Source organism: Salvelinus sp. IW2-2015, unplaced genomic scaffold, assembly GCF_002910315.2.
Source record: "Salvelinus sp. IW2-2015 unplaced genomic scaffold, ASM291031v2 Un_scaffold1451, whole genome shotgun sequence".
Taxonomy (NCBI): domain Eukaryota; kingdom Metazoa; phylum Chordata; class Actinopteri; order Salmoniformes; family Salmonidae; genus Salvelinus; species Salvelinus sp. IW2-2015.
Genome location: NW_019942916.1, coordinates 146,552 through 159,437, shown reverse-complemented (window position 1 = coordinate 159,437; position 12,886 = coordinate 146,552). Strand labels below are relative to the sequence as shown.

The 12,886-nt window shown below is 46.4% G+C and overlaps 1 pseudogene; it reads right to left on the bottom strand.

Annotated features, from left to right (window-relative positions):
- Positions 1-12,886, bottom strand: part of LOC112070890 (SRSF protein kinase 1-like) — a 44,109-nt pseudogene that overhangs the window by 26,427 nt on the left and 4,796 nt on the right.

The window sequence follows — 12,886 nt, the reverse complement described above, 5'->3', positions numbered from 1 at the left end:
ACTCTTAGTCATGATGATGGGGGGGGGGGGGGGGGGGGGGGGGGGCACTTGCGGTCATCGATTAGGGGCTGCACCAAATGTTTGAGGTATTATAATAATTGATTATGCTTAATATTGTTCCACAGTTCTTTTCTAGTCTCTGCTTCTTATCAGAAACAGTCTGGGATGTGTGAGTTATTGCATCAAACAGGGTGTTCTGTGAGAAAGCGCCTCAAGGCTAAAAGAGGATTAACAGACACAGAACCCTGCAGGGGAGGGAAAAGAGATTAAGAGACTAGTCAGACATACCACTATAAGCAACTTGGGGGAGTGGACAATTACTGGCGGAGCCATTAGAAAACACTGGAACTATTGTTCTCTCCTGCAAGTCTTGTATAACTGTATATGCATGGGATTGGTCTCATGAGTAGACAGGTGTTGACGTAGTAGCAGTTACATCACTAGGGGTTCGACTGCAACAGCATATTAAAAGCAACTTGAGACCCTTTCCTATTTTTGCCAGAACTTACTGGGGAAACATGCACGCTATGTTCCCGTTGTCAACTTCTGTCTGCAATTGCATCAATAAAGGTCTTGATTTGATTTACTTAAAGATGATTGTCTGATTGCACCAATAAGGCAAATTGGAATTGACTAGGGAACAAGGAACCTACCAACAACGTCATTTTAGCAGGCGCTCTTATTCCAACGATGATTTACTTTTCAGGGCATTCAATTAAGGTAGATAAAAACATACCACATATCACAGATTGCAAGTAAAACTTCAAACACTTATGGGAAGAAACAGCTGTCTCTCATCACACATTGTGTTTAAATTAATGTGAATTAGCAATATTTGGTAGGCATTCTGTGATTAGGGTAGCCAAGGGTACTAAATTACCCATCACTCTTCGGTACTTAGTTACCATGGCGTGATGCTCTTGGTACTAGCTACCTGCGCGTATGATGCTCTTGACGCAGGGCAGAGGAAGGGCCCTGGTAGTCTGGACTGGATGATCCACTTCAGTAGGTGGTGCCCCAGCACCTCAAACACCATGCACACAATGAGTCCCCGTTGATGCCGGAGATTCTTGAAGTCATCCAGTAGCTGAACCACCATCTCCCTCTTGGGATCGTCAGGTCCGTGTTTCACCTACGAAGCAAAGCCAGGAAAAAAATAAAAAAACTTAAATCAGAACAGATGTGTCCTGAAGGAAAAATAAAAAGGAGAACAAAAGGAGGGCATTTACAGATGAAAACATCAGGCTGATGTCGCTGGGGTATAAATGACTGTTAAGTTAGTACTCACAGATCTGAGCAGTTTGTCTCATCCACGGGCTATCTCTTGGGGCTGTCTCGGTGTAATGCTCTGCACTCTTCACAACCTTCATAGCCACAAACCGCTTCAGCCTACAACACAGACTGTCAAGTCAGTCAAGCTGACACAGAAGACAGTCTCTCTCTGTCCCAAATGCACACTATTCCTTATATAGTCCAATACTATATTGGCTGTGAGCCAATACAGTGCCATTTCAAAATGTGCTCAAAAGAAAACATCCACCGTTACATGTGTGTTAATTGACAGAGAAACAGAGGAGAAGAAGCTCTTACTGTATGTCCCAGGCCAGCCASACAGTGGAGAAGTGTCCCCAGCCCAGCTTCCTGATCACATGGTACCTCCCATTGAACAGGTCTCCTATCTTTACATAGTGGTAGCCACCTAGACACGCAGCAGAGGGAGATTGATGACAGAAGAAAAGTTCAACATTCATTATTTTGTTATTAGGACTAATAATGTGAAATATATATATATATATATATATATACACACACTGAACTAAAATATTAACATGCAACAATTTCAACAATTTTACTGAGTTACAGTACATGTAAGGAAATCAGTCAATTTAAATAAACGAATTAGGCCCTAATCTATGGATTTCACATGACTGGGCAGGGGTGCAGCCATGGGTGGCAATATGCCCACCCACTAAGGAGCCAGATCCAGCCAATCAGAATGCTTTTCCCTACAAAAAGAGCTTTATTACAGACAGAAATACTCCTCAGTTTCATCAGCTGTCCYTTGTGAGGCCGGTTGGACGTACTGCCAAATTCTCTAAAACGAKGTTTAAGGCGGCTTATGGTAGAGAAATCAACATCTGGTGGACATTCCTGCAGTCAGCATGCCAATTGCACGCTCCCTCAAAACCTGAGACATCTGTGGCATTGTGTCATGTGACAAAACTACACATTTTAGAGTGGCCTTTTATTGTCCCCAGCACAAGGTGCACCTGTGTATTGATCATGCTGTTTAATCAGCTTCTTGATATGCCACACCTGTCAGCTGGGTGGATTATCTTGGCAAAGGAGAAATGTTCACTAACAGGGATGTAAACAAATATCTACACAAGAAWATTAKGCTTTTTGTGCGTATGGAACATTTCTGGGATCTTTAATTTAAGCTTTTATTTCATTAAAATGTAAATGTGTGAAATTTGCATTTAAATTCTGGAACTCTTCAAATATAATTTTGGATACTGTCGGTATTTCACTTATTTTCACCCAGATCCGAGTTCCGTGGCAACCGAGTGGAGTCTCGGGTACTTCCTGGAAGATCTCTAGGACATCGAGTGTATATAAGGACAATTCACCTTTGCAGTAGTCGTTGGGGTCTTCCTGCTCCTCGTCATCAGAGCCTAGGATCTCCTCAGGCTCATCTGGCTCCTGGGGAGAGGCCTCTGGCTGGGGCTGCTGCTGGGCTGCTGTCCCCCTAGGGTGGGCAGGATGCCTGGAAGACACACATGAATGTTATGACGGTAAAACAACAATAACAGAACATAGTGCCTTCAGAAAGTATTCACACCCCTTGACTTATTCCAAAAAATGTTGTGTTACAGCCTGAATTCAAAATGTATTAAAAATACTTTCCCCACCTACCTACACACACAATACTCCATAATGACAAATTGAAAACATGTTTAGACAATTTTGCAAATGTACTGAAAATAAAATACAGAAGTGGTATTTACATAAGTATTCACACCCTTTGCTATGCCACTCCATTTGAGCTGCAGTGCATCCAATTTCCTTTTGATCATCCCTCGACGCGCTACAACTTGATTGGACTCCACCTGTGGCCAATTCAACTGTTTGGACGTAATGTAAAAAGCAACACACCTGTCTATATAAAAAGGCCTAATGTTAACAGTGCATGTCAGAGCAAAACTATACCATGGAATCCAAGGAATTGTCCGTAGATCGCCGAGTATGATAGTGGGCAGGTAGCCTTGTGGTTAACATTGGGCAAGTAACAGAAAAGTTGTCAGCTCGGGGATTCGATCTAGCAAGGTAAAAATCTGTCGTTCTGCCCCTGAACAAGGCAACCATTGTAAATAAGAATTAGTTCTTAACCGACTTGCCTAGTTAAATAAAGGTTAATAAAAATAATAGAATGTTGATGAGGCATATATCTGGGGAAAGAGTAAAAAAAAAAAAAAAAAAAAAAAAAAGTCTATAGCGTTGTAAGTTTCCAAAAGCACAGTGGTCTCCATCATTGGGTAATATAAAAAAATACGGAACTACCAAGACTCTGTCTAGAGCTGGCTGGTCAGACCAAACTGAGCAACCGGGCAAGAAGGACCTTGTCAGGGAGGTGACCAAGAACCCAATGCCACTGACAGAACTACAGAGTACCTTGGCTGAGATGGGAGAACCTTCCAGGAGGACAACAGTCTCTACAGCACTTCACCCATCTGGGCTTTATGGACAGACGGAAGCCATCCCTGAGGAAAATGGTACATGACAGCACGCTTGTAGTTTGCAATTAGGCATGTGAGAGACTTCGAGCATAAAGATTATAGTCTAATGAGAAATAAAATGGAACTTGCCTGAATGCAAATCGCCATGGCTGGAGAAACCAGGGACAGCTCGTACCCATCTAACACTATCCCTACCGTGAAGCATGGTGGTGGCAGCATCATGCTATGGGGGGGGGACTGGGACACTGGTAAAGATAGAGGAACAATGAATGGAACCAAATACAGGCAATCCTTGATAACTTGCTTCGAGTGCAAACAGACTCAGGCGAAGATTTTACGTTCCAACAGGACAATGACCCAAAGCAACGTTGGAATGGCTTCAGAACAAGAATGTGAAAGTCCTTGAGTGGCCGAACCAAAGCCCAGACTTGAATCCATTGAAATCTGTGGAAAGACTGAAGATTCTGTTCACCCCTGCGCCACATGTAATTTAACCGAGCTTGAGAAAATCCCCAAATCAAGACGACTCATAGCTGACAGACATACCCAAGACGACTCAAAGCTATAATCGCCACCAAAGGTGCTTCTACAAAGTATTGACTCAGGGGTGTGAATACTTATGCAAATGATATTTCTGTATTTAATTTAATACATTTGCTACAATTTCTAAAAACATGCTTCACTTTTGTCATTATGGGTTATTGTGTGTAGAGATAGGTGAGAGAGAGAAAAAAAAATGATGGATGTAATCAATTCTGAACGCGGGCTGTAACAACAAAACATGGAATAAGACAAGGGGCATGAATACTTCCTGAAAGCACTGTTTTTAGAACAGAGCCTCTGTTTCAGGTTGCTGCGAGACCTGTCCCCCTGAGGAGGGCGGCTCCTGGAGACAGTCTAGTATGAGTGATGGGCCGGCGCTGCGAGGACAGTCTAGTATGAGTGATGGCCGGCTGCCTGGAGGACAGTCTAGTATGAGTGATGCCGGCGCTGCCTGAGGGACAGTTCTAGTATGAGTGATGGGCCGCTGCCTGGAGGACAGTCTAGTTATGAGTGACCTGGGCCCGGCTGCCTGAGGACAGTAGTATGAGTGATGCCGGGCTGCCTGAGGACAGTCTAGTATGAGTGAATGGGCCGGCTGCCTGGAGGACAGTATCTAAGTATGAGTGATGGCCGGCTGCCTGAGGACAGTCTAGTATGATGATGGGCCGGCTGCCTGAGGCAGGTTCTAGTATGAGTGATGGCCGGCTGCCTGGAGGACAGTCTAGTATGAGTGATGGGCCGGCTGCCTGGAGCAGCCTATATGAGTGATGGGCCGGCTGCCTGGAGGACAGTTTCTAGTATGAGTGGATGCCGGCTGCCTGGAGACAGTCTAGTAGAGTGATTGGGCGCTGCCTGGAAGGACAGTCTAGTATGAGTGATGGCCGGCCTGCCTGAGAGGACAGGTGCTAGTATGAGTGATGGGCCGGACTCTGAGGACAGTCCTTAGTAATCGAGTGATGGGCCGGCTGCCTGGAGGACAGTCTAGTATGAGTGATGGCGCGGCTGCCTGAGGACGAGCTGACTCTAGTATGAGTGATGGCCGGCTCTGCTGGAACCAGTCTAGTATGAGTGATGGCCGGCTGCCTGGAGGACAGTCTAGTATGAGTGAGGGCGGCAGTGGCTGCCTGGAGGACAGTCTAGTATGAGTGATGGGCGGCTGCCTGGAGGACATCTAGTATAGTGAGGGCGCTGCCTGGAGGACAGCTCTAGTATGAGTGATGGGCGGCTGCCTGGAGGACAGTCTAGTATGAGTGAATGGGCGGCTGCCTGGAGACAGTCTATTGAGTGAGGGCTGGCTGCCTGGAGGACAGTCTAGTATGAGTGATGGGCTGGCTTGCCTGGAGGACAGTCTAGTATGAGTGATGCTGCCGGCTGCCTGGAGGACAGTCTAGTATGAGTGATGGCCGGCTGCCTGGGACGTCTAGTATGAGTGATGGGCCGCTGCCTGGAGACAGTCTGATGGTGCAGGCTGCCTGTGAGAGTGTATGAGTGATGGGCGCTGCCTGAAACGTCTATAGAGTGGACTGGGCCGCTGCGGAGGACAGTCTAGTATGAGTGATGGGCGGCTGCCTGGAGGACAGTCTAGTACTGATGATGGGCCGGCTGCCTGGAGACAGTCTAGTATGAGTGATGGGCGCTGCCTGGAGGACAGTCTAGTATGAAGTGATGGCCGCTGCGCTGGAGGACAGTCTAGTATGAGTGATGGGCAGCTGCCCTGGAGACAGTCTAGTATGAGTATGGCCGCCTGCGTGGAGGACAGTCTAGTATTGAGTGATGGGCCGGCTGCCTGGAGAGCAGCTCATTATGAGTGATGGGCCGGCTGCCTGGAGGACAAGCTGAGTATGAGCTATGCCGGCTGCCTGAGAGACAGTTTGTATGAGATGGCCGGGCTAGCTGGAGGACAGTCTAGTGATGATGATGGCCGGTGCCTGGAGGACAGTCTAGTATGATGATGGGCCGGCTGCCTAGGAGGACAGTCTAGTATGAGTGATGGGGCCGGCTGCCTGAGGACAGTCTAGTATGAGTGATGGGCGCTGCCTGGAGGACAGTCTAGTATTGAGTGATGGGCCGGCTGCCTGGAGACAGTCTAGTAATGAGTGATGGGCGTCAGGCGTCCGCTGAGGACAGTCTAGTATGAGTGATGGGCTGGCTGAGGACAGTCTAGTATGAGTGATCCGGCTGCCTGGAGGACAGTCTAGTATGAGTGATGGCGGCTGCCTGGAGGACAGTCTAGTATTGAGTAATGGCCTGGCTGCCTGGGAGCAGTCTGTATGAGTGATGGCTGGCTGCCTGGAGGACAGTGTAGTATGATGATGGGCTGCTGCCTGGAGACAGTCTAGTATGAGTGATGGCTGGCTGCCTGGAGGACGTCTAGGTGAGTGAGGGCTGGCTGCCTGGAACAGTCTAGTATGAGTGAGGGCTGGGCTGCCTGAGACAGTCTAGTATGAGTGATGGGCTGGCTGCCTGGAGGACAGTCTAGTATGAGGTGATGGGCGGCTGCCTGGAGGACAGTCTAGTATGAGTGATGGCGGCTGCCGCTGGAGGCATCTAGTATGATATGGAGCGGCTGCTGAGACAGTCTAGTATGGATGGGAGCTGCTGAGACATCTAGTATAGTGATGGCCGGCTGCCTGGAGGACAGCTCTTACGTTATGAGTGTGATGGGCCGGGCTAGCTGGAGGACAGTCTAGTATGAGTGATGGCCGCTGCCTGGAGGACAGATCTAGTATGAGTGATGGCCGGCTGCTGGAGGACAGTCTAGTATGATGATGGGCACCGCGCCTTGAGACAGTCTATATGAGTATGGCGGCTGCCTGGAGGACAGTCTAGTATGAGTGATGGGCTCCGGCTGCTGGAGACAGTCTAGTATGAGTGATGGGCCGGCTGCCTGGAGGACAGTCTAGTATGAGTGATAGCCGGCTGCCTGAGGACAGTCTAGTATGAGTGATGGGCCGGCTGCCTGGGGACAGTCTAGTAGAGTGATGGGCGGCTGGCCTGGAGGACAGTCTAGTATGAGTGGATGGCTGGCTGCCTAGAGGACAGTCTAGTAATCGAGTGATGGGCCGGCTGCCTGGGGAAGTCTAGTATGAGTGATGGGCGGCTGCCTGTGAGGACAGTCTAGTATGAGATGGCGGCTGCCCTGGAGGACCAGTCTTATTATGAGTGAGGGTGCTGCTGGGAGACATGTCTATAATGAGTGAATTGGGCCGGCTCCTGGAGACATCTAGTATGGAGTCGATGGGCAGGCTCTTGAGACAGATCGTAGTATGAGTGATGTGCTGGCTGCCGCGAGGGAACAGTCTAGTATGGATGTGAGTGGGCTGGCTGCCTGCGAGACAGTCTAGTATGATGAATGGCTGAGCCCTCCTGAACAGCTATATATGTATGATGGGCCGCGTCTGCCTGGAGGAACAGTCGTATGAGGATGGGCCAGCTGCCTGCAGACAGATCTTAGTATGGATGATGCAGGCTTGCTGGTAGACATGTCTAGTAGTATGTATGGCTGCTGCTGAGACAGCTTACTATCAGTGATGTGCTCTAGCCCTGATGACACTCTGTAGATTGATGGGTCCCGGCTGCCTGAAGAGCAGATTCTAAAGTATGAGTGATGGGCTCCCGGAGGACCGTCTAGTATTGACGTTATGCCGGCCCTGGAGGACAGTCTATATGAGTGATGTCGCCGGCTGCCTGAGACAGTTTCTAGTATGAGTGATTGGCTGGCTGCCTGAGGACAGTCTAGCTATGAGGATGGGCTGGCTGCCTGGAGACAGTTCTATATGAGTGAGCACAGTGAACTACATAAAATAAGAACAAAATATCATTATATATGATCGTATTCTTACATAACATCGTCGTATGTATTTTCCTTTAATATTGTCTCCGCACGCTTTATGCAGTATTATTTCATTCGGTGCCACATCCCTTTCAGTAAACATAGCCATGCTTCCTATGGATGACACAAACTCTTCCCTCGAGATGAGTGCCTCGGCGTTGTACACTGACATGTTGATACAGGACTGTTGCCCTTTCCATCCAAGACATTGTCGACGGCAGGTGTGGACAGCCAGGGCCTAGGAGGGGCGTGGCGCGTTAATGCCGACGAGTAGAGTAAGCACTCGTAGTATTGCGACATAGCATAGGAGTGCGTCGCGGAGGTGTGGGAAATAACCGAGGTGTTTTAATGAAAATAGGCAAATTATTTTTAAGGAAAGCTGCGTTTTCTGGATCGGTGGATGGGCGTAGTAGGATGGTAGGAATCGTCCCTGCCCAGTTACGAATTTTTTGATCTGGGTTGGGCGCAGGAGTGCAGTAAACTAGCTGGCCTCCTTTGTTCGTCAGCACTAGCCGGGTGGTGGGTTTTGCCCGATCTAAGTTTGCATACACTAGCTTTGTTCTTCATGGTCGCTGGTGAGGACCTCGACCTTGATCAACCTCTATCCTCGTGTGTATCGCTGTGCAGAAGTACACCAGCTTTGCTGACGGTTCTGCAGAATCGAGCTACTGGTCGCTCTGATTCCTGGTCAAGAGAGTTACCCCAAGCCATTACTTATTTTGTTTGTCGTCTCTGGGCCATGTGAGGTACGAACTAGCCTGAGTGTTGCAGCGTGTGCAAGTAGACTCAGGCTGTCGTTCTGGGCCAGAGACTAGCTACATGTGTCTGCTGGTGCAGAACTAGCTGTGCTGTTCTATGGGTGCAGAGATGAGCTGTGTCGTTCTGGGTGCAGAGACTAGGCTGTGTCGTTCTGGGTGCAGAGACTAGGCTGTGTTGTTCTGGGTGCAGAGACTAGGCTGTGTTGTTCTGGGTGCAGAGACCGTTGTTCTTTAGCAGAAACTGCCATAAGCTCTGATAATGCCTTAATTGGCAGGGCATTTCCACCATCCATAATGTCACGCTTCAGTTAACCTGTGCTGAGAACCTCATCGTTCTCCTGCTGTTATAAATATAGCAGCACAGCAGATAGGCATTACATAACATAGGACGTCTGCCATGTGTGATGGCATAGTGTGGGTCGGCTGTTGGGGTTCAACCACAACGATCTTCATCTTTTCTATAACAGGACTAGGGTTGCACATTTTGGGGAACATTCTGGAGGTGGAAKCTTTCCGTGGTAATTAACAGGAATATATGCAAATTAATATTAATACCATTTAAAATTTAGATWTTTTMMMGSATTGGATATATTTATCATATGGAGACAGAAACATAAACCTTTTACCTTATAATAAGTAGACAATTGCAAATGATTATATCATTCCAATAGAAAAAATATATATATAATTTAGTTACGAWTTGAACTAATTAAATGAGTMGACTCTTCACATGGGATGATTTCACTGAACAAAAGGGAATATTGAATGATCCATCGCATCTCCCCAAAACGTTTTCAACATAGTCGTGGCCAAAAGTTTTGAGAATTAAACAAATATTAATTTCCACAAAGTCTGCTGCCTCAGTTTGTATGATGGCAATTTGCATATACTCCAGAATGTTATGAAGAGTGATCAGATTCATTGAAATTAATTGCAAAAAGTCCTTTTCATGCAAATTACAGAATCCCCCAGAAAAATCATTTCAACTGCATTTCAGCCCTGCCAACAAAGGACCAGCTGACAAATGTCAGTGATTCTCATGTTAACCAGGTGTGAGTGTTGACTGAGGACACAGGCCTGGAGATCAACTCTGTACGCTGATTGGAGTTCAAATAACAGACTGTGAAGGCTTCCAAAGGAGGGTGGTGTTGGAAATCAAAATTGTGCCTTTTTCCTTGGTCCCTCTGTCCATGGTTACTTCAGAGGAAACACGTGCGCAATCATCATCTGGCTTGGCCACAAAATAGGGTTTCACAGGCATAAGGGATATTGGCGGCCAGTAGATTGACCTAAAATCAACCCATTCTATCAGATCTCAAGAAAATTCATAGGGGAGGGTTTCATTGTTGTGAAGAAGAAAGCTTTCAGGGCGCAAAGAAAAAGTCCAGTTAAGGCGCAAGACGTCTCCTAAAGTTGATTGAGCTGCGGATCGGGGCCCACCAGTACAAGGAGCTTGCTCAAGGAATAGCAGCAGGCAGGTGTGAGTGCATTGCACCGAAGTGGAGGCGAAGAAATTTGGGAGGTGGCCTGGGTGTTTCAAGAAGGCAGCCCAAGAACCCATTCTTCTCAAGGAAAAATAGGGACAGACTTGTATTTGGCAAAAAAGTACGGGTTGGGACTGCTTGAGGACGGGGGGTAAAGTCATTTTCTCTGATGAACGCCTTTCCGACTTTTTGGGGTCCGTGTAAAAAAGCTTGTTCGGGAAGACAAGCTACATCAAGCGGTGTTCATGCCAAAGTAAAGAATGGTACGGGAACATCATCCGAGAGAATTCAACCCACCATCCAGGACATTGTGGTGCGAACAATGCTTTTTTCCCCAGCATGATGGAGCACCTTGCATGACGTCAAGGATAACTAAGTGGTAGGGGAACAAAACATCGATATTTTGGGTCATGGCCAGGAAACTCCAGACCTTACATCCCATTGAGAAGTGGTCAACTCTCGGAGCGGTGGAGAACAAAACCACAAATCTGGACAAACTCCAAGCATTGGAATTATGCAAGAATGGGCTGCCAAATCTGTCAGGATGTGGCCAGAAGTTAATTGATAGCATGCAGGGCCGGATTGCAGACATCTTGAAAGAAGGGTCTAACACTGCAAATATTGACTTAATGCATCAAATATCATGTAATTTCAGATAAAGCATTTGACACTTATGAACTGCTTGTAATTATTACTTCAGTATTCCATATACATCTGACAAAAAATATCTAAACACTGGGAAGCAGCAAACTGTTGGGAAATAATATGTGTATTCTCCTTTTGGCCACGATGCTACATCTGTAAATGATAGTCTAGGAAAGCAAAGCTTGACTTGTTTCTCTAGGCTCCATGTTTCTCCTGGGACTCCTCAAAAGTCACCTCTTGAACATCAGACTGAGGCTCATCTTTCATGGTCGATTTCAACCTTGTTGAGGATGGGTCGTTTGTAAGGCTCAAAAAGTCAAAATTTGCCAGATGGCACCGAATTGGTCACCTTACCTGGTTCATGCCTGTTGCGCTTTGGGTGTGTGTGTTCCCAACAAGGACCAGTTGCACTCTGAGGCAGCTGATGTGTGGTGGATTTGGAGGAAACAGGGGATAGAGCCCTCAGTCCACAAAGTCCTTCCACCAGGAGCTGATGAGAATATGTTGGCACGACTCGCATATTGCCATCTCCACCCCAAAGACCTTGCTTGGAAGTGTACTTCGCCAGACTGCCAAGAACCTTGCCCTCATCCAGGCAAGGATGGAGAGACATGGTAGTGATGAGCATAGGCCTTGTTGATCTCTGCACCAGACAGGATGCTATTTTCGCCTCGAAAAGAATGTAGAGGACTTTTGTCAGAGGGTTGCTTGTTGTGAGCATTGAGGGAACTTTTCACATGGACCAGATGATTCTGCATCTTCTTGCATTCTTCACATATGATTTGGCACAGTTTTGCAAATGTCCCAGCTTTTCCTTCTACATTAGCTGCAGTGAAATGTCTCCACACATCAGATAGTCCCGTGGCATTTTCCTGTAAGGATTAAGAACAAATTAGTAAAAAAAAAAATATATAGTATATTGAGTAATATATTATATACACACACAGCTTTAACAAATTCATGTCAGAATAAATAGTTAAGCAGTTAGATTAAACTCCTTTGCAAGATAAATGTTTTAAAATGAAACATGTATGGAAACAGGTGWATTAACACTCCTCAGTTAGCAGGCTCAAGCAAGCTAAACCCCACATGGTAGCAAAAACTAACTAGCAGAAATTWTCAACAAGTTAAAAATMATTTCAACACACTTTGCTGTAYGCTACTAWTTACTAATTAACGAAAAATSACACGTCATCAAATATATTCACCCCACCCAGAATTGTAATCAAAACTTACCAGAAAGCATGTAGTCCTTGGCTCAGACYGTGTAGTAATGTGGGCTCAATAACATCTCATTAGTGTGCAAGATCTTGAYAATCWGCTGTACATGTGATGGAAGAATGCACRGWGCATGCAGAMGGTTGCAATTCCATTGAATTGGGGATAGTTTAACCAAAATATGCCACAAGACCTAGAATTGCCTTATGCGTATCCCACAAAAAAGGTTCACAGTTAAGTTAATTTTTTTGATGAATTTAAGCAAAATTCCCCAAAATCCCGGGCTTAACTTCAAGGAAAACTCCCGGAAAAATACCACAAATTTACCGGAAAGTTTACGACCCTTCGCAACCCTAAACAGGATGAACTAAAATACTGTACYTCATTCACAATATTCAAAATGGGTGTTATAGGATTACTTGAGGTATGTCATTCTGGACAGGGCCAAGAGTCACCAACATGTGTACTAAACTGTGTACCTGCCGTAACGGGGATAATCTGACCCAGTTACTTCTGCCGGCTTTATATCTTGTGATATATAATTAGGTACTGATTTACTGTAGACCTGGGACACCAATTAACAAATTAACTGAGTACAAGTAACTGTCAGATGGAAACAAAAAAACAGAAGTGCATTCAGACCCCCAGGAGTAGCCCCGTTGTATGGAT